The sequence below is a fragment of the Stegodyphus dumicola genome, chromosome 7, assembly GCF_044657685.1.
Source record: "Stegodyphus dumicola isolate Sdum_Otavi_A_Nest chromosome 7, ASM4465768v1".
In the NCBI taxonomy this organism is placed as follows: Eukaryota; Metazoa; Arthropoda; class Arachnida; order Araneae; family Eresidae; genus Stegodyphus; species Stegodyphus dumicola.
Genome location: NC_140774.1, coordinates 153,018,290 through 153,041,192, shown reverse-complemented (window position 1 = coordinate 153,041,192; position 22,903 = coordinate 153,018,290). Strand labels below are relative to the sequence as shown.

The 22,903-nt window shown below is 36.7% G+C and overlaps 1 protein-coding gene across 2 annotated transcripts in view; it reads right to left on the bottom strand.

Moving 5' to 3' along the window:
- LOC146996550 (uncharacterized) overlaps positions 1–22,903 on the bottom strand; it is a 193,038-nt gene that overhangs the window by 9,381 nt on the left and 160,754 nt on the right. Inside the window, exons 1-2 of one of the 2 annotated variants that reach the window (XR_015042213.1) lie at positions 21,423–22,252; positions 12,154–12,218 (exon numbers count right to left, since the gene is read on the bottom strand). The gene's annotated coding sequence lies outside the window, so the exon portion shown is untranslated. Of the gene's footprint in view, positions 1–12,153; positions 12,219–21,422; positions 22,253–22,903 lie in introns of those variants that run through there. The other variant, XR_015042212.1, reaches the window with a different exon arrangement.

The following is a 22,903-nucleotide window of genomic DNA, read 5'->3' as shown; positions in this document are numbered from 1 at the left end:
AATAAGATTGGCCTTATAATAACAGAAAGCGTATGTAGCACAGAGACTGTGAACACTACAATACGTTTAATTTATCAAGAGGATTAAAACCTCTGGCCTGGAAGGCAAAGTAGCAACTGCGTAACTTCTAAGGTAAGCGGCCTGCTTCGAACTCACGGCTTCCTCTCTTCTGCTTGGCAAAAAGGCCACACTTAAATACTTGGCGTTCGCCAGACAACTTTGCATAAACTCCTTCACGCTTATAATTCTGGCCGGAAGTAGAAAATAAGAAGTGATAGTAAAGATTTAAAATAAAATAAACGTTAGTAAAACTTAAGATCCTTACATACTTCCCGCCAGAGTTAATTAGTTTGAAACTGAGGTCTAAAACGACCTTGTTGAAAACTTTTAGCTCTAGAAACTAACGCGAGGCCAAACTTTTACAAACATAACTTAGCTAGAAACTAGAAAATTTTAAAAGAAAGAAATTTGTTACAATAGCAGCTCCCGGAATATACAACAATCTTTTTTCTTTTTCATCTGTACTGCATCAAAACAGGAGCTTTATTCAATTCTGGTTCCTTCCAGAGATCTGGAAGGAAAACTAGTTTAATGAAATGTTACAGAATGACATTGTAAATAACATATAGAATATACTTTTCTTAACATTCTTATTTCATTCATGACTATTTTAATTATCTCTCCCCGTGCTCTCTGACATGTGTTGTAAAAACACCAAACACGAATGTGTTTCTGTCTATGTGTTCAACACTTCCTCCTACAATCAAAACACTAACGTGTTAAAATTCAACATACGAGACCTCTTAACACACCCTAATTTCAACTCTAGACCCTGAGGTACTATTCTGAAAGTGGCTAACTCTAAAGTGTAGCGTCAGAGAGCCTAACTACATCATTCAACCTTTAACACATATTCAGCATGATTTAATCTTTACAGTCACACGAATAACAAAATTTTTTAACATTACTTTCACTTTTACCATATCACGGTATTTCTAAACATTCAAAATAACAGTTCACATGTATACAAGAACATATGAAGATGCCGTTAATTTTACACATTTGAAAACATACATTAGTAGTACATTGTTAACTTCTATTCTTTTCAAAGCAAGTGCCAATTCTTTCTACATTGAAATAATACTACATTTCAAAAAGTCTTTCAGACTAAAACTTCTTTCTTGTTAGAATGTTTTAAATAAAATTTATACAATTTAAGTCTTTATACAACGCTATTATACATCAACTTTAGTTTTACGCGCGAGTAATTGAAAAACATAATAAGAAAATCGGTCACAACTCATTTCTCGCCCTTTTGGCGATAAAGGTAGACCTCGCATGAGGTAAAACTTCTTCAAATCTGCCACTTGCAGTAAGAATGAAAGATTAACTTAAGTTTGTAAAGTAACACAAAATTTTACTTATCTTTGTAATATTCAGACATCCTTTTCTGGGCCCAGTCTTTAAAGGTGCTGCAGACCGTTGCTTGGTTGATCCTCCTTCTTGTACGGGCTCGCCCTTCAGTGCTTTCCTCTGGAAGCTTCCGTTTTTCACCACTACGGCCACCCTTGAACATCTTCCTTCTGTCCTCTGCTTGTGGTCTTGGCCGCTTGAAGGCAGCTGGTCTTGGTGGAACCGGGAAACTTCTGTCGTGATCCTGCTTGGACCTCGTTGTTGGCCGTTCAAATTTTTCTTGTACTTTTTCCTCCGCCGCTGATGGCCCTTCCGCAGTTCGGCGACTTTTGCTGCGGAGAGTTCTGTCGGATGAGTCAATCTTCCGTTTCACAGCCGGGTTATAGTTGCCGTCCTTTCTCCCGGTCTTTTCCACATACGTCGTCCTTCTCCCTTCTTCATTCTGGGGGTGTTCGTGAACTCTGTTTTTTGGACGGTGGAACGACTTCTTTTTCTTTGTACCTTCAATTTTTCCGCGGGGCAATTTTCTTTTCACTTGCTTCTGTCTCTCATTGGCTTGCCCTTGTACTTGTCGTTTTCCCACCTCTGGAACTTGTACCTGCGGTGTCTGCCGTACCGGATCCTGCAAAAGATCTGAAAAGATTTGCATTTTATTACGGTCATAGAATGGTTTTATCTGGTCAATGTTTGCGGAACAGGTTTCGCCATTTCTTGCCTTTAATACTACAACAGCGTGAGTTATTTTTTCTATAACATATGGTCCTTCAAAGCGTGGGAAAAATTTGGCAGTTTTATCTTCTGGTGCTGAAGAAAGTGAATGCTTAATTTTTAGTACTTCATCCCCTACTTTATAAGTTATTCCCCGTCGTTTCAAATCATAATAGAGCTTCTGTTTTCTTTGTGCTACTTCCGTATTCTTCTTTGCTTCCTTAATTAGTTTTTCTATATCACCCATTTTAAATTCTGGGGCTCTTTGTTGCACATAAAATAATTTATCTAACGGTGTTATAATCTTTCTGCCTAGAAATAACTCAGCAGGAGTTTTGCCCGTTGTATCATGTTTTGCGGTCCTAAGGGCGAAAGCAAATTCATTGACATAGTTATCCCAGCTTTTATGAAAATTTTCAACATAACTACGGATAATTTTCACTATATTTCTGTTGACCCGTTCCGCTATATTTGATTGCGGCCGATACGGGACCATTTTTAAATGACGTATGCCCAGTTTTTGGCACATGTCTTCAAATATATTACTTACAAATTGAGGACCATTATCCGATATAACTTTTAGGGGCGCCCCGTATTTTAAAATATATTTATTTAAAATAGAATCGGTAACTAATTTCGCGGAGGCTCGTTTTAAGGGAACAATTTCGGTCCATTTACTAAAATGATCAACTATAACAAGGAGATAGCGACTTTTGTTTAACTGACTTTTTGGGAAAGGGCCCAATAAATCGATATCGATTATTTCATTTGGAAATTCGGATTTAATACTATTTAGAAACCCGGCCGGGCGGAAATTAATATAATTAACGGCTTGACATGTTGGGCAGGACTGGACATACGCCCTTGTTAACTTTTGCAGTTCAGGAAAGTAGACTGCCTCGCGTACGCGTTGAGTAGTTTTTCGAATACCAGCATGAGAAGCTAAAGGGCTGTCATGGAGCTCTTGCAGGATATTTAATCTAAGACTAGCTGGGATAACAGGTCGAAATTCGTTGTTGGAATTCGTAGTTTTTGTATAAAATAATAGACCATCTATTAGTTCGTAATGGGCCGCCCTATTTCTTATCGCCACAATATCTTGGTGGCTAAAATTTTCAGGATCCTTCAAATACTCATAAATACTTCCAAACTCCGGATCCTTACCCAGTTCGGTTATTACAGTTTCTCGGGAATTTATTGTACACGCTGTCAGCATTGCAACTTTTACGGTATTACCCTGTTCGTCTAATTTAATTCGTGACAGGGCATCTGCTACGATATTTTCCTTTCCGGGGGTATGCTTGATTACCAGATTATATTCTTGCAGCTTGAGTGCCCATCTTATTAACCTTGGGGATAAATTTTTTCCAGAGTACAATCTAGTTACCGCCGCATGATCAGAATATACTGTTATCGGCGCCTTTCCAAAATAGACTCGGAACTTTTGCACTGCTAACAGAACTGCAAGTGCCTCTCTCTCGGTCGCGGAATAGTTTCTTTGTGTTTGATTTAAAGTTCGGCTAAAAAATGCTACTGGCTGCTGATTTTGCGAAAGTACCGCTCCTACCGCATAATCCGAAGCATCCGCTGAAATTTCTAAATTTTCATCCTTTTCAGGAAATTTCAACACAGGGGCTTGCGTTAATGCTTGTTTTAATTTTTCGAAAGCACTATTGGCTTCGGCCGTCCACGAGAATCTTGCCTTTTTCCTTTTTAATTTTAACAATGGCTCAGCGATAGCCGCAAAATCTTTTATAAAGGACCTATAATATGAACAAAGTCCTAGAAAAGAAGAGAGCTTCTTTGCCGTGTTTGGAGTGGGATACTTTTGTACCGCGATTATTTTTGATTCATCTGTCTCGATCCCTTTTTGCGATATTTTGTAACCTAAATATTTTAATTCAGGGGCTGCAAATTTGCATTTTTCGACATTAACTTTTAGACCGGCCTCATTTAATAAAGAAAACACCTGTCTTAAATCCTGTACATGTTGGTCTAGATTATCACTAGTAATAATGATATCGTCTAAATAGATAAATGTGGACTTTCCGAGAACAGGTCTTAACACAATGTCCATGCATCGCTGAAATGTTGCTGGGGCGCCTGAAAGGCCAAACGGCATTCGCAAAAATGCATAAGTGCCAGACTTGGTTATAAAAGCAGTCTTAGGCACGTCCTCAGGCCTGATCCCTATTTGAAAATAACCATTCGTTAAGTCTAAAGTTGTCATAAATTTGGTTGATTTTATGTTCCTTAAAATTTCTTCTATAATCGGTAACGGATATACCGGATATTTCGTTATGGAATTTAATTTACGGTAATCAATAGCGAATCTCCACCTTTTTGGATGCTCCAAAGGATAATCATTATTTTTCTTACATAAAACCACCGGACTAGCATAACTACTTGAGATAGGCGTTACGATCTTTTTACGTAGCATATCGGTAATATGCCATTCTATAATTTTTTCCTTATTCTTATCATACCGGTATGGTTTTTGACGAACCGGCAATGCATCTCCGGTGTCAATACTATGGTTAGTAACCTGGGTAAATCCTGGAATATCACTAAATAAGGAAGCAAATTCACTTACCACTTGTCGGATTCTATCTTGCTCGTCATTAGGCAGGTGGTCGAGATTTACCCTTGGCGGTTCAACCTTTTCTACACGCACTGGCTTCATCGTCAGCTTAAGAGACGCTTCATTAAAATCCAGTGTAGCTTGTGCGTCTGAAAGAAAGTCTATTCCTAGTATTAAGTGTGCTTGCAAATTCTTTACTATAAAAAACATCACCTTTACTTGTTCGTCCTTGATACGGATGTACAAAGGTACTTTACCTACGCACTTACATTGTTCTCCTTGCGCCGCTAATACTGTTGTATTATCCGCATTATATATGCGGTATTTGCGAAAATACTTTCTAAAAAAGACTTCTGCCACACAGGAACACTGCGCGCCGGTATCCAGGAGTGCGGTGGCCGGGATATTATTTACCAAGACTTCAATCTTCGGAAGAGTTAAATTTTTCACCATTACTGTATTTAACTTGTAGGAAGAGGGGTTTTCGTGGCCTTCGGATTTCCGCACCCTCTCGTCAGCAGAAATCCGTTTTAGTTTAAATTATTTTTTCTTTCGGTGCTTTCCTTCTTTCTCCACTGGCCTTGAGACTTTTTTCCTGGGTTGCTATTGAACTGTCGACGTTCGCCGGCTGTTTTTGAATGCTCGGGTTTCCTTGCCCACTGATTCGCTTTTTCTCCGTAGCCATGTGCTTGAGTTTGCTGTAGTCTTGGCGTACCAAATTGGTTTCGCTGTTGATATTGGCGTCTTCTTTCGACGTCCGCCGTTCTTCTACTTTCAAACTGGATTGCTAGCTCAAATAATTTTTCCAGTGTAGTCGGATTTCTCAATTCAATAAAGTCTTGCACTTGGGGTAGTAACCTCGGCAAAATCACTTGAATTATTTCAGGATCCGGACGGTTTCCATACAAGAGCTTGAAAACGTGAATTTTTCTTAAAATAAACCTGGAGAGGTTTTCCATTCTTTGTTGATATATACTGAAAAGTTCTGTTTCTAATTTCGCACGATCCCTTACAACAGGGAAGGCTTTTAGTAGGGCAGTCTTGAAATTTTCGTAGGTATAGGTGGGACTTCCTGCTTGACCCAAGAGACTTCTGCCGATACATTTGAACCAGTTAAGCGCTTGGCCCCTCAAAGCGCTGGTAGCTAAGGTAACTTTTTGAAACTCGTGCACGGGGTAGAGCATGAAGTGGTCATCCAATTTTTCCAAAAAACTGGTTACCTGTGAGTTTCCATTAAACGTTGCTTCTGGTTTTATCGAAGCGCGCATGGTCTGGACAATATACCCAAATCCTTCCAGGGCGGCAGCTGGCATTTCTGGATTCTGAGCTGTTTCTGCAGGCAGCACAGGTTCTTCTTGAAACTCGGCCATGGTTATTCTTCGTCGGGCGCCACTATCAGGTTCAATGTTTCTTCTAACTTTCTTCGGAAACATACAATGACCTGACTAGAACAGAGAGCTTACTAAAGCTATGTTCACTAATTGTAGTAAGTGGACAGGATACAGACGAAGGGTATACAAAACCCTTTATTTTTTTCTTTATATACAATGACTTCCGTACTTCGGAATACAATGACCCTCCACTCGGGGTCTAACTTAAAAGATATCAAAATAAAACTAAACTCTAATTTAACTTTAGAATAAGATTGGCCTTATAATAACAGAAAGCGTATGTAGCACAGAGACTGTGAACACTACAATACGTTTAATTTATCAAGAGGATTAAAACCTCTGGCCTGGAAGGCAAAGTAGCAACTGCGTAACTTCTAAGGTAAGCGGCCTGCTTCGAACTCACGGCTTCCTCTCTTCTGCTTGGCAAAAAGGCCACACTTAAATACTTGGCGTTCGCCAGACAACTTTGCATAAACTCCTTCACGCTTATAATTCTGGCCGGAAGTAGAAAATAAGAAGTGATAGTAAAGATTTAAAATAAAATAAACGTTAGTAAAACTTAAGATCCTTACAAACTGTCAGATTCAAGTTGTGAATTTACTACATTTAACACTCCGTTTGGTAGATATTGTTTTTTGAGGTTGCCATATGGACTGAGTTCATCACAAGTTTTCCACAGAAGTTTTTCTGAAATTTTTAGTGATTTAGAAGGAGTTCAAATATATATAGATGACTTATTAGTTAGGGGTAAAGATAAAAAAGAACATGATTCAAGATTAAAGAAGTTGTTGGTCAGAGCCAGAGAAAAGAATGTTAAATTTAATTTAAATAAATGTAAATTTGGGCTGAATGAAGTGAAATATATGGGACATATATTTTCTAAAGATGGTTTAAAACCAGATGAAGACAAAATTAAGGCTATTCTAGATATAAAACCACCAAAAAATGTGAAAGAATTAGAAACTTTTCTAGGAATGATTACATATGTTTCTAGATTTATACCTAATGTATCAGAATTGACATCATGCTTAAGAGATTTGTTGAAAAAACAAGTTATCTGGAACTGGAATGCAACACATGAAAAAGCATTAGAAGACTAAAAGCTGTCTTGGTAAATAAACCAGTTTTACAGTATTATGATATAAACATGCCAGTAGTTTTATCTGTAGATGCATCTCAAGAAGGACTAGGAGCAGTCTTACTGCAGAATAATTTACCAGTGGCATAAGCATCTAAGGCATTAACAGATACACAGAAGAATTATGCTCAAATTGAAAAGGAAACTTTAGCTATTGTATTTGCGTGTGAGAAATTTCACCAGTATATATTTGGAAAAAATATTACTGTGGAAAGTGATCATAAACGACTGGAATCAATTTTTAAAAAGCCATTAAATAAATGCCCTGTAAGACTACAAAGAATGCGTATAAGATTACAGCCATATCAGTTTGAGATAAAATATAAACCAGGAAAAGAACTTTTTATAGCGGATGCATTATCAAGATCATTTAGTGATAAAGGATCTGATTTCTTTGAAGGAGAAATAGAAGCTCATGTTGGATTAGTTGTAGAATGTATACCAATGTCTAATGGTAAAATGGAAGTTTTTCAACTGGAAACAGAAAAAGATGAAGAACTACAAGTTTTAAGAAAATTAATTAAAACTGGATGGCCAGATGAAAAATGTATGGTTCCAGAACTGGCAAAACCATATTTTAACTTCAGAGAAGAACTATCAGAAGCAAATGGATTAATATTTAAAAATTCCTGTGTTGTTGTACTAAGAAGTTTACGAAAAGATATGTTAAGCAGAATTCATTATGGTCATTTAGGAGTAGTAAAATGCAAGATCAAAGCAAGAGAAATATTATATTGGCCAGGAATGTCCACAGAAATTAAAGATTTGGTACTGAATTGTCAAACATGTTTAAGTTTACACAAAGCTAATACTAAAGAACCAATGATATCTAAAGAAATACGTAATGGTCCATGGGAAGTATTGGGAACAGACCTCTTTTACTTTCAAGGAAGGGATTATCTAATAGTTATAGATTATTTTAGCAAATATGTTGAAATTGGACATTTGGAAGATTTGTCAAGTGTAGCAGTGATAAAGCAATTGAAATCAATTTTTGCAAGACATGGTATTCCGAAAATAGTATATTCGGATAATGGTCCACAATATAATTGCAGGAAATATAAAGATTTTGCAAGAAGATGGAATTTTGAAACCAGAACTTCAAGTCCAAAATACCCGCAGTCTAATGGAATGGTTGAAAGACATATTCAAACTGTCAAGCGAATGTTAAAAAAAGCTGTAGTTGACAATAAAGATCCATATTTAGTTTTACTGGAATATCGTAACTCTCCTATTTCAGATGAAATTAAGTCACCTTCAGAATTGATATCTGGAAGAAAAGTAAATGGATTGATGCCTATAAAAGAGAATTTTGTCCAAGCTAAACGATATGAAGACCATAAACAACATTTACTGAAGAGACAAACCTTACAAAAAAGTTATTATGATAGGAATGCAAGACATTAAAACCACTGAAAACAGGAGATCATGTTTACATAAAAGAGAAAGGGAAAAAACTAAATGAAAGAGGGGAAATTATAGAAGAAGCAGAAAGACCACGTTCATATAGGATTATAAGAACAGATGGAAGAATTGTAGAAAGGAACAGAAGAGACCTTCTTAAAGGAACTAATCAGGAAGAGTTTGCAATACAAAACAACTATGAGAATGAAGTTATAGATGAACCCGAGATACATGAAAATAGTAGGAGTACTACAAATTTAGATGTGCCTGTAATTCCTTCAAAATCTAACAGAAGTGTTGTGTCACCAAATAGCAAAAGAGGTATAGTATCATCAAATTTTTCAAATGGACATAACTACATCACTCGATCTGGTAGGACTGTTAAGAAACCTTATTATTTAAAAGAATATGTTTAATTTTACTACTATTATTATTTTTTATAAAAAAGGGAGATGTTATATATGTAACTGTAACTGTATCTATTATTATCTTTAAATATAACTGTAATATAGAATAGTAGATGAGCAATGTAGAATAAATAACGTTTGTGTACATCTTGTAATCATCACTGAGCACGTACCCAACACATATAAAATACAACACAAGTGCCGAATAAATAAATTCCCACATATACTTATACGAGGTTGGCGCTAGACAGTTTGCAGCCTAGTGCAGTCTTTGCGGGTACGAAATTCTGCTGCCAAGAGCCTTCTTAAATTATAAAAATTTGCTGTCCCTTAATTTTTTTGCATGACGCTTCATTAAAGTCTACAAATTTTGCCTTCCCTGAATTCTACCGTCCGCTGTCGCCACTCCAGCTCTGGCACTGATCCTGGTATTATCTGTATAACAAACAAGCATTCTCGATTCAAACAGCATTAAATACAATCTTTCGACCTATGAATACCTAATTTTTATATATGGAGAGAAATTTCTGCTTCCCCTAGTCAACACACTGAACACTTCGCAGTGGATAAGCTGAAGTTTGTAATCCTCGTGAAGCATAATATGAGCATAGAAGGTTACCATGTCCTTTAATATTCAGTTACAAATATTTTTTTTTTAATGTTTAGACGTCGCTGCATGAGTCATTTTTCAAGCTGCTGTGTGTTGGATTGTCATGCAGGTGGAAGCAAAAAATAATACAGTCAAAAGTCGTTAATCTGGACTCGTCGGGACTTTGGCGATTCCGGATTATAGATCATCAGTTTAAATCTGGTAAGATGGAATGCAGAAATTATAAAATTAAAAATATGAAACCATAATTTATGAAATAAAGAACAATTCTGATCTAAAGAGTATCAAAATTTACAAAAAAAAAAAAAAAAAAGCTTAATATTTATTTGTTTACTTTATTAAGCATTTCTTTCAATGTAAGTTGTTTAAATTTGCTTCGTTTTATGTGATAATACTTTCTCTTTAATTCTGTAAACAGACATAATTTCTTCTTCATTTACAAAGTTCCGCTGTTCAAGTCCTATAATTGCTGTGTCGAGAATATCGACTAATTTGTCAATCGAAATTTTTTCGTAGAGGTTTTTTCAATAACCTCTGTGTCACTTTCTTCACTATCGGAAGCGAATTATAATGACGAGGAATTTGATTTAAATCATATCAAAGACGGAGTACATCGAGATGAAATACTACATTTAGTAAGGAATTATAAGCCAAATAAAATAAAAACATCTGCCCTGAAGATAAGGATAGTGCTGACAGATCAACTTCCAATTCATTGCGCGCCGCGGCGTTCCCCCCCCCCCCTGCCGCCGCAAAGCAGCGTGAAATTGATAAACATATTTCGAAATGCTTAGAGAAACGAAGGATATGCCCTTTATCCATTTTATGCAGCAATTCCACTTTTTGTTTAATGGACTCCGAAACATATTTTCGCTTTGTAGATCCTTTACATATTAGTAAATATATATAGGAAATTCTATTTGACATAATCGAAAGTTTAAGCTTACTTTTATAAAATTGCTCTAACTGTCTGCAAAAAATAATAAGCCGGATCGAATTCGAAGATTAAGGAACAACGTAATCTGCAACATTAGATAATTTTAGCTTAGCTTATACCGTCCGTTATACATTAATCGCGCATGCGTAAACGTATTCTGCGCATGCGCACACGCATATTCGCAGCCGTAAAAGTCTTACGCGCATAGAAAGTTTGTAGTTTTGAGGTCCGGATTATGGGTGTCCGAATTAACGACTTTTGACTGTATATAATAGTTTGCCAGGTTGTGCCAGTGCTGAAGTGAAATTAAGAATATGAGTTCTCCACGTTTCATCATGAAAAAAATATCAAATTCGCCAGCTTAAAGCTTAAAAAAAAATTTATAAAGAAAAAAGGAAGATGCTGGTGATTTAGAGGTTTGAATTTTAGGTCATTCCGGATATTGGATGTCCGGGTTTCTGACTTTGTACTGTACGCCCTATTGCAGTGGTTTTCCAGCGTGCAGTTCAGTATGGTGGATAACACCATTTTTCAAACTAGTAAGTAATAATAAGTTCCATCACTTCTTATCACTTTAAAATTTTCAAGGGAAATCTTGGATGTAGCTAAATGGGAAATTATAGTTAGAAGCTATATCTTTAGAAATTCCTTTAGAGAAACATGGCCAATAAATTCTAATCCTCATTCTTGTATGATGAATAATGGTCCTGTTTTTCAGTTCTTTGAAAATGCTTTGAATTAATTTTTTTAATAACCTTTGTCGTTTTCTCTTCTGTCAAAGTACAGACCACTCAGTATTTTCTTAATAGATTGATTCTCCAAATCATTTCTGTAATTGCGAGATTTTCCTCTCTTGAATTTTGTCAATGACGTGATAATTGTCTGAATCAGCTATCTCTTACATAGTTACGTAATATTTATGATATGCACAGTACTTATCATTACTGAATATTTGCAATATACACAATATCTGATAATTATAGTTACTGTTTAAAAAATTTTTTAGCAAAACTTATGAAATATTGCTATTCAAAAATTGTTTTTCTAACTTTTTGCACAAATAATAAATAGTTTGAAATTACTAATTTTAAACTCTTTTTGTGTTTCCTCATGCCCGAGAATTCACATTAGGACTTATAGCTTTTTGATAGCAGACGCCCACCAGCGGCCGAGCAATTAAGCCGCTGAAAACTGGTAGTTCCAACTTGGGTTCGATTCCAGGTGAACGGGCTGACTTGCATGGGCGTTTTCATGGTCTTTCCTGTGTCTAGCGCGTATACGAACCAGTTTTTTTTCGAAAGTCCTCCACAAAGGCATCCCTACCCTTAGGCAGATAACCCTAATGTGCTTTCCCATAATCAAATAAACAAACCTTTTCAATAGTAGTAAATTTAGTAAGTATAAAAAATTGATGAAAACATCAAAATTTCATCACTTTTCAGAACTTTGATGTGCGAACAGAAGATACAATTTTCAAAATTATCTTTTCACTTTGCATAGCTAGGCGGTAGGTATAGCAACAAAAATAAATAAGTAAATAAAGTGTTTTTTCACCCCAACGTACCGTGCACTGATAGGCGTTTCAGTAGTCTTCAAGTGTACCAGAGCCATGCATAGATATTTCTTCACCTACGGCCAACAAAAAAATATTATTATTATGCATATTTATATATAATACATTCATATATATATATTCTGAACTTCTTTTATTTAATATATATTTTATTTTTAATCGAAGCTTTGTAATAAATTTTCGTAAGCCTTAGTGTAAAGAAATATATAGAGATACATATTAAAAAAGAAAGAAAAAAGTTGTTATTGATAGCTTATTCACAACAAATTACAGCGCAAATATAAAGGGTACAGAAAAACTTAGATATATTAGATATATACGCCAAGGTAACAAAATTCAGTGGTTCTGCTTCGTATAACGAACGTGCCCGCGAGCCGAAAAATGTCATGAAAAACTGGTGAATACTGAAACACATTATTTACAAGTTATACGCAAGGAGGTTTTTTTTTTTTTTTTTTTTTTTTTTTTTTTTTGTTGTAACTTTGTTTTGAGGTCGAACATAAACACAGGAAATAAATATGTGTATAAACAAATAAAGCAGAGGGGTAGAGTAAATATACTTTGTAGAAGGATGAGTAAATATACTTTAATATCATATCAGTGAAGAATTGCAAGCCTTCTGGCGAAGGAAGAAAATCCATGCCTCTTGCTCTAGGACTTTCTGAAGAACTAGAAAAAGATTCAGATCAAAGCCAAACAGTGAAATTCCACTCCATTAAATTAAAAATTGAAACGTCCGAAAATGATTTTACAGAATAAAGATTGGTAGCAGTTGTTGCCCATAGATGGCGCCATGTGGGTTATTCTTTGGTTTGATTGCGTCTAAGAATTTCTCTGGTATTTTTTCGATGTTCTTTTCGTGTTCATCTTCATTAGGCGAAAGATGGAGAACGTTTGCGTTAGTATGATTTCGTGCTGTAACATCATCTATGATAATTTTCTTTTTCAAATACTACTTTATTTGATATCTAAGCAATAAGTAACTGTGAAATAACTATTCTAAATTCAGAGCTTAATTTTATCACTGTTTGTATACATGGAATTAATATAATACTTTTTGTAGAAATATTTCGATTTGAGTGCGAAATTTATAAGAAATGAGTGTTTCATATTTAATCATTTTCATTTCTTTTTTTTTTTTTTTTTTTTTTTTTTTTTGTCTGCCGTATATTTATTACTTCAGGAGGAGAGCAGTGCCACTGAGAAAATTAGTTTGCGATCTGTAGACTCATGACTATTTTTGTTCGTTTGCATTCAAATCCACAGTCTTTACTGCATTTTAAGATAATGATAATAAAATATTAACCGTCCTGTTCTTTACATGAATATTTTCCCCAAGCGTATTGCTTCCGTTATGTTTTCTTCCTCCATTAAGCAATTACAGTGAGGAATTTTTTTTTTTTTTTTTTTTTTTGTCATTTAATTCCTAGCCATACTGCATATTTTGTTACTGAATGACCTTGTTCTGAGTTCGCTTTTTGAATGAATAGTGTCTCTCATGAAAGAATGTTCTTGTCGAAAAACCGGTTAAGTCACTCGAACTCTCGGTTATACGGTTGTAGGGAAAAGAGGAAAAAGGACAAATGAAAAGGAAAATCACCCTTATTTTTTTACATTGGGAAAACTTAAGCATGTTTTGAAATGTACAAAAGCTGGGGAAGAAAAGTTTTGTTACGACGACATAGCGTCACATTAGCGGCTATTTCCTAACAATGACTGCAAAAATTTAACCGAGCTGCTGCCTGTCAGATAGTAAAAACACAGGAGTATCATTGTCAGCTCATCGATGTAGGCTTCCCTGGCACTCATGTAGTATACAGTAGTAGCTGTGCCGCCCAACCGGGATAGTAGTTATTGACTCTTGACTGCCGTACGGAAGGGTTCGGGTTCAAATCCCGAAGAAGGCATGGATGTTTGTAAAGTGACTGTGCGGCATGGTGGCACTCTAAATATGCGGCCAGCCAAAGGCCTCTCGAGGGGTGGGAGACCCTCGGGTGCTGTCTCTCGAAACTGGGAGCGGAACTGAGCTGGAATCGAGCTGATACCTTTATTGTGTTCAAAGCTCTTGTGAACGACAGGCGCATTTGACTTCTTCTCACTAGAAATGTTGTGGGCTTGTGCTGACCATTGTCAAACAAGTCAGATTAGTAACGACACAACGGCAGCCTTAAGTGAAACACTGATTGTCATAAAATTGAATAAGAGTTCATCTGAGTGCTAGTATGAAAGCAGGATTAAAAACAAACATTGTAAATACTTTCAGAATTTCTTATAATGAAGTTTTACATAACTTGTTTATAAAAATTTGATTTACACTAGTCTTCTTTATTTTCATGCTTATTTAAAAGGTTTTCACGTAAACGTTGATATTTAATTATTTCAACCCAGTCTACTACATCTTTCAAATCTTCAGTAGTATTTTTCAGTAATTTCTGATATCTAGAAACTAATTTTATATTTAATTTTTTTTTAATTTTATAAAACGAAATTATTACTTAAAGTTTGATATTCTGAAATTTTATCCCAATAAACTTTTTCGTTATTATCTAAGATGATTATTTCGGATAATTTTATATATAGATACAATACCCCAATTAATGAGATTTTCATGCGTAATCATAAAAGGTTTGAATAATTTTTGATAAGCTGAAATATTATCCCAATAAACTCCATCTTTATATTCAGTGATGAAAGATCCAGATAATTTTTTATATCTAGAAATCAGATCCCATTAAGCAACATTTTCAAAATTTTTAATTAAATCTTCCCTTAAAACCGTGTGTTAAGAAAACTCACCCCAATGAACATCCGTTTATTAAGCTTAAAAATTAAACTCCTGAAATGGTTTGCTTCGATTTTCATATAAGGTTGAATAACAATTGGCTTCTTGGCTAGAATTTCTAATTCTAACACATCACCTCTGTTGACATGCCTAAAAGATTATCTATCTAAGCTGAAGCTGAATTCAGAATAAGAACGTTTTGACCAACTGAAATTTGAGCTTTGACAAAATCTATATCTTTTCCATTTGTACTTCCTACTATAAATAATATAATTCAAACATTTCCTTCTATTAAAAATTCAGAATCCTTACTCAATATTCCATATTTTTTAAATTTCGAAAAGCGAAAAGTAGTCCAATCTTGAATAGGCTCGAGCGAAATAAAACCAAACGAAAAAGAAGCATAAAGGAGTGTTATGAATGAAATCACTGAATAAATTACACTGTTAATAAACTTGCTTCTGTATTCCTATTTTTTCGGCAGAGCATATTCTCTTTCAAGCATTTCATGTTCATTATACAAAAAATACGACAATTTCACATATAATTTTAGAAAAATTACTTGCACACGTACAAAATTTGTAACAATATCTTTAACATGGAAAGATTTATCTTCTAATTTACTTAATTCTAATAAATGAACTTCCAAACTTCTTCCATACCAAACTTCTTTTTAGTTTTCATAATAGGTTTAAAAATAGTTCTGCCTAGTCCATCCTATTGTTGAATTTTCACTAGCATCTAAATCATCTAATAATTCTTGATCTGCTATACGTCTTTGTTTACTATCTTTTGTTTTCCTGTATTTTATATCATGTTCTTTACAAACTTTATTAACTCTGCTTATTCAGAGATATCCTCTTGCTAATCCTTTTTTCTAGTTTTGAAAATGGATCACGACATTTATATCCTGGTAAATGCATTTCCGGAGGATTTACTTTTTATTTTTATTTATTTATTGTATCCATCCTGCAATATCGCCTCCTGCAATTAAACCTATTATTCCTTTTCCATTAATTTCTTTAAAAGTATGAATTTTTTCTTTATGTATTTAAGCCAGATCAGTAACCATTCAATCTTTTTTTTTTTTTTTTTTTTTCCCCTTTAAATATTTTTCGGGAAATACTTTTAATCTTTTATAAATACCTTTTCTTTAATAAAAATTGTTTTTCTGTTATCTCATTGGCTTTTAGTGAATTTAATAAGGTTTTATAAAATTTATATGAACGCTGTTTATCGAAAAAGAATGACTAATGCTACTATAGGATTTATAACTTTTTCTGTAAACGTATAACCATTTCTCAAGTTTTCAAAAATTTTGAAACATTTCAAGTTCGTAGCATTTCAAGTTACCAATTCAAAAATATTAATATTTAGGTCGTACAGAAATGAATGACACAAATTCTACCACAGAGCGGCATACAATTTATTAACAAAAAACTGATAGTACATCAGTTAGGAACAACCCCCGCCCATGTCAATACACTTCTGCCATCTGGCTGGGAGGTACCGAAGGGCTGTGGTAAACCAGTTTGTGGGGGTATTGATGCACCACCTATGGACAATTGCATGCAATTCGGCAAAAAAATTTAACATGTTGGCCCCCGACTGCGTCCTTCATGTTGTCAAGTAAGGCGTCCACCCACTTTGCACACACGTTTGTCATCTCCAAATCACCATGCACAATCACCTGCAATGTTCCTTGCGCAAGCCCTGTCTCTTCGTGCTTCTTGATGAACGTTATGCACCTTTCTTTATGATCAATTCCGACACGGCTGCCACATTTGCTGCTGTATGCGATGTTCTGGTTGTTCCGCGCTGAGACCTTTGGCTGCAGTCTCCACTCTACTGCTGAACTTGGCCAACCAACGGGATACGATACGCCTTGAGGGTACTTTGTTCTCGCACACCGATACCATGCGACGATGGATCTCACTACCCTGTATCCCTCCTTTCCATAGGAGCCATGCTGTCCAACGCTGACCATGATAATCACCTTCTATCGTTGCTGTCCAAGCTCTCAATGACGACGGGAAAGGGACGGGCGCTGACTTATACCTTTCGGCTTGCGGCCAGGTCGAACTATGCATTCTGAGTAGTTCACGCCCCCTTGTTTCACTTGTTTTCCCTTCACATAGTGTAATAGTTTCGTTGTGAGAGCCGTTGTGTCAATCATATCTGTACGATACAAGTACAAAAGCGTTAACAGTCCAAACGTTAGTGAGAACTTAACAATGAATATGAACAAATTAATTTTAAAAAAACCTAAGTTAAAATTGAAAATTAATTAAAAAATGAATGCTTAAACAATGGATAATTAACACTATGGTTTTAAAATTTTCATCCAAACTAAAATACATTATTAAAACGACTAAGAATTATAGTCCGTAACATACGGACCCAATGAGAACTGAAATTGTAATAACGTCGGAGGTTATGTGAGCATACCTAACTATGGCGTCACCAAAAAAACAAGTGATATCTGATATCATGTGCTACTTTTTGCGACTTTTCGATTCTTCTACTTCAGTAATAAAATTTCTCGCAATATTGATTACGTGCCGCAGAGTAAGGAAGTGACATGAGAGTTCGCTTACAATGTCCTCGTCTCATCAGGTGATCTTGTCGTCAGCTGACTTTCGCGCCTTTATTTCATATTCGAAGAAATAAACGCTAAGATTCGCATTGATTTGCAAAGCTGGAAACCAAATATGTTGTAATATTTTTTCCATAACTAGCGAATTTTACGCAAGCAATGCATATTTATTTCGTTGCTCACTATAAAAAATAAGGTCCATAAAAATTACAAAACTATATTTTTAGCAGAAATATTCTTTCGGCAGTTAAAAGAAAAAAAGGTCAACAGGTATCTGCGCCGGGCTTTCTTGACTGTGTTATAAAATCTCCCGGTAAACGTAAATTGGTACCATAAACCATTTCAGCACTTGAAGAACCCAGGTCCTCTTTGATAGCCGTTCTGAGTCCTAACAACACAGTAGGAAGGACATCAACCCAGTGAATAGCAGTATGGCATCTAATGGCTTGTTTAAGACAGCGATGGAACCTCTCGACAAGTCCATTGGAATTCGGGTGGTACGGTGATGTACGGATCTTTTTAGTTCCCAAGAATTTTGTTAATGCAGTAAATAATTGAGATTCGAACTGCCGTCCTTGGTCCGTGGTAACGTACTCGGGTACCCCAAACCGTGAAATCCATACAGAAAAAAAGGTTTTTGTCACAGTGTCGGCTGACATATCTACAATAGGGATAGCCTCTAGCCAACGTGTGTATATGTCGACACACGTAAGAAGATATGTATAACCTAGTGATGGGGGTAAGGGTCCAACCAAATCGATATGTACGTGGCTAAAGCGAGCAGATGGTAACTCAAAGCGTTGACATGGAGTTCGAGTGTGCCTGTGAGTTTTTGATTTTTGACAGTCTGTACATGACCTCGCCCATGCAGCGATGTCCTTCTGCATACCAGGCCATACAAAACGCTGTTGAATTAACGTGCGAGAAGCACGGATGCCAGGATGGGATAAATTATGGAGGCCGCTAAAAATACCATGCCGGAATTTCAGTGGAGTGTATGGCCGCACCACATTACCTTGCACATCGCAGTACAGTGAAAGATCTGGTTCTAACTGCATGGGTACTAAATTAAGTCCATGAGAAGACTTGTCAGACAAAAGATGTTGCAATTCTGGGTCCTGTTTCTGACATTCAGCAATGGCGGAGAAATCTGTTGTTGATGGCAACTGAACCTCTTCAATTCTGGACAGAGCATCAGCAACTGTATTTTGAGGGCCTTCTACATGCCTAAAGTCGGTTGTAAACTGCGCTATGTAATCAAGATGACGCATTTGCCTGGGAGAAGCCTTGTCAGGCTTTTGTCGAAAAGCGAAAATTAGCGGCTTGTGGTCGGTATAGATAGAAAACACACGACCTTCTACCATATGACGAAAATGTTTAACAGCCTCATACGCACTAAGAAGTTCGCGGTCGTACGTGCTGTATTTTGATTGCGCTGCAGAAAATTTTTTCGAGAAGAAAGCCAGAGGCTTCCATGCTCCGTCTACCAGTTGCTGCAAAACCGCACCCATGGCCGTATTAGACGCGTCAACCATTAATGCTAAAGGGTGCTTAGAAGGATACCTAAGAGCTGTTGCCGACGCTAAGTCATTCTTACATTGTACAAAGGCTGTACGGGCATCATCAGACCAAATAATTGGCCACGTATCTTTCTTTTTACTCCCAACCAAATATGTGTGCAAAGGTGCCTGCTTTTCAGCGGCATGAGGAAGAAAGCGACGATAAAAATTTAACATGGCCAGAAAACGACGCAGCTCCTGAACAGTTTTTGGCTCTTTTGAATTGCACTGACTTTTTTTTTGGATTGCACTGACTCTGGCACAAAGCGGGCGAACGCCCTCCAAACAAACTTCGTGACCAAGAAATGACACTTTAGATTTCCCGAAAACACATTTTGATGGCTACACTATAAGACTGAAATTGGCCAAGGACTATGCAAAGGTGTTCAAGGTGCTGGTTTTCAGTTGTCGAGGCTACCAGAATGTCATCGAAATATGGGACACAAAAATCTAAATCTCGAAGGACTTCATTAATGAAGCGCTGAAACGTTTGCACAGCGTTACATAACCCGAAAGTCATCAGGAAATTCGAATAATCCAAAAGGTGTTATTACAGCAGTTTTGGGTATATCAGGTGGATTGACAGGGATCTGATGGTAAGCACGAGTCAAATCTAATGTAGAAAAATATTTTTGCCTTCCAAGACTTGCATGCAGTCCTGAATATGAGGAACCGGATATCTATCAGGCAAATTAAGACGTCGATAATCCCCACAAGGACGCCAGTCGCCGTTTTTCTTAGGGACCATGTGGAGTGGACTGGCCCATGAACTTTTAGATGGCCGACAGATTCCTTGCTCAAGCATGTATTTAAATTCTTCTTTTGCAGCCTTTAATTTCTCTGGAGGCAACCGCCGTGCTTTGGCAAAGATTGGTGGTCCAGTAGTCTCTATGACGTGTACAATATCGTGGCCAGCATTCGGTTTGCCAGTTACTGAGCGGATGACGTTAGGGCATTGCTCAAGTAGTTTGTGGAAAGGAGAATTACCGGAAATTAATTTAATTCCAAAATTAGTGGCATTTCCAATGCTACCTACCGCGGACAATTGTGTGATGGAGTCGAGTAAGCGTCGATTTTTAATGTCGACCAACAGAGAAAATTTTTGCAGAAAGTCTGCACCAATTATTGGGTGCGAAACCGCAGCGATGACAAGTGGCCATTGAAATTTGCGACGCAATCCTAGATCCAAAGACATTAATATTTCTCCATATGTTGCAATTTTTGACCCGTTAGCTGCAAATAAGTTAAATTTTCCAGGCGGCCGTTTGGATTCGGCAAAAGAGGGAGGTACAACCGAAATGTCAGCACCTGTATCAACAAGAAAACGTCTGCCTGATGGTTTATCAGTTACGAACAATCGACTGACGCACGGGCCGTTGTCACTCATGGCTTCGAGTGACGGCCCCTTCAGTTTAAAGAGGTCTGAAATTTGCATGGAGGTGTTCACTTGCGCGCTTTATCACCGAATCGGCCGTGATAGAAACAAATGTCTGATTGAGTACCAGAATGAGCGCGTTGGTATTCCCTATTATTTCGGTTCCGGGACTTTGATCTATCGCATGGATGATACTGAGATCGTGTCTGTAAGGCTGCGACCTGCAATGATAATTCCTGGATTTGTTGTTGAAGAGATGAAATATCAACACTGGGATGCTGAACTTGACTGATTGCTTGTGGTTGGAGAACATCATGAATTTTGTCTGCCATTTGGGCCAGTTGGGGTAGGTTCTCGTTACTGGAGGCAAGAATAGCTTGGATATTGTTCGGGAGACGATTGAGCCACAATGATTGTAAAACATTGGACTTAAAATTGTCACCTGCAAGCTCCTGCATTTTTGACAATAACTGGGATGGGCGCATATCACCAAGTTGCAAATCTTGTAATAACTGCTTTAGTTTGGTGTTTTCAGACTCCTCATAAACTGAAATTAATTTATTTTTCAATTCTTTGTATTTATTATCCGAGGGGGGTTTCAGAACAATCTCGCGTACTGAGTGAAGAACCTCAGTGTCGAGGACGGAAATTGCAATATAAAATTTCTTGTCGTCGCGTGTTATACCCCCGAGCTTGAATTGTGCATCTAATTGAAAAAAACCAAAGGTTGGGGTCACTACGGCAAAATGGGGCAGGTTTTACAGCAACGCGAGCCATTTGTTTGTCATCAGTGGCTAGAGGATCGCTAGTAGTCATAATAAATATGAATAAATACAGATAACAAAAAAAAACCGATATAGTTCAAGAATATTGTTGCAGTACACGTGAAGAAACATAAAATAATTAATGTTAGGACCTGGGTTCAAATGAATATAGGAAAAAACTCACCCGCTTGACGAATACATACGAATCCATGTGCGGAATAAAAGGTAGAAAATATCACCTTGATGTACAGAAATTATCCACTCGCTTGATGTTGGAACACTATCACTAATGGAAGAGGAAAGTAATCCGCATGTCTGAAAGATGATCACAAATGGAAACATGAAGGTAATCCACGTGGCTGTAATATGATGAAACTGATTCACGATCCAATAGACACGATAAGTAATCCAATACACATAAGTAAAAAATATTGGTGCAGTTGCATTTCGCACATTATTACAAGGTCTTGTTTAAGCACAAAATTTCTGCTGTACTATAAATTTCGACGATTCATTTGGCTTAAGCCTCACCGTCCTGAAGTCACCATTTGTTGCACGTGGTTGCGGCTGTGTGCAACAACAAACTATGCGTCTTGGAATTTGCCAGTGCTTTTAAGGATGAATTCATAATATGCCATAAGAGCCAATTTTTGATAACAAAAACATTTAATCACATCACAATATTAAAACTTAATTACTACAGTCGACAGACAATCACGTTGGAAGAAAGCGAGCGACCAACCGCACAGACGACGACGAGACGTGACTGTGTGTCGCCGAAATCACCTTCGGTTACAGTTAGTGATAACGGCGCGTGGTTGGCGAGTACAACACATGCTTACGGAGTCGTCACAACTATGATAATCGTATATTATCGTATAATTATTATAACAATGTGGTGGCTACGCTGACGTGGTGAGATATGGCTCATCGCTGTTCGGCGCTTTCGGTGTTTTAACGGAGGCTTCCTTGTGACGACATCTCTGAGTTGGCCGCGTTCGCCTTGAAGGAGAGAAGTTGAGTCTGACACAGGAGCGGAATCCTCTACCTCTAGCGCAAAAGAGCTCTTGTCAAGAATTCCAATTCTTTCAAACTTGCGAGCGCTGAATGGCTTCGCAGGCGCCGTAACTAATTATTAAGAAATTTCTTTTTTAGAGTATATTAAAGTACATATACTTCAGTCCAAAGAAATAAAGCTGCATAATAATGATTAATTGTCGCATTATTGTTACGGTTCCTATATTTAGTTTGCTATTTTTTTTGTAGAATTATAATTAAAACTGCTTTATATCCCCGTGCAATGGAACACGAGATTTATTGTGAGAGAAAGCTACTCCGGAAAAGTAAAAATACAGGAGCACACGCATTTAACATTTAATAAATAGATATTTCGTAAGTGCTTTTGCTTTCCAGAAAACTCGAAAAATTAAAATTACCAGAATGTTCTCGTGACTGATTAAAAACCCGGACAGAAACATCTCAATTCAGTTGTTTACTTAGTGCTTAGTTGTTTATTTACGGCTGGCCCTCACGGACTGGAGGAAATGGCGTTAGCCAAAGTCCTCATCTCCTTTCTTTTTGCTAAAAGCAAGATTGCTAAAGTTATTGATTGTAGCGAATTGGCGGTGAGATCGGATTAGTTTTCTTTGTGTTTTGAATTGAGTT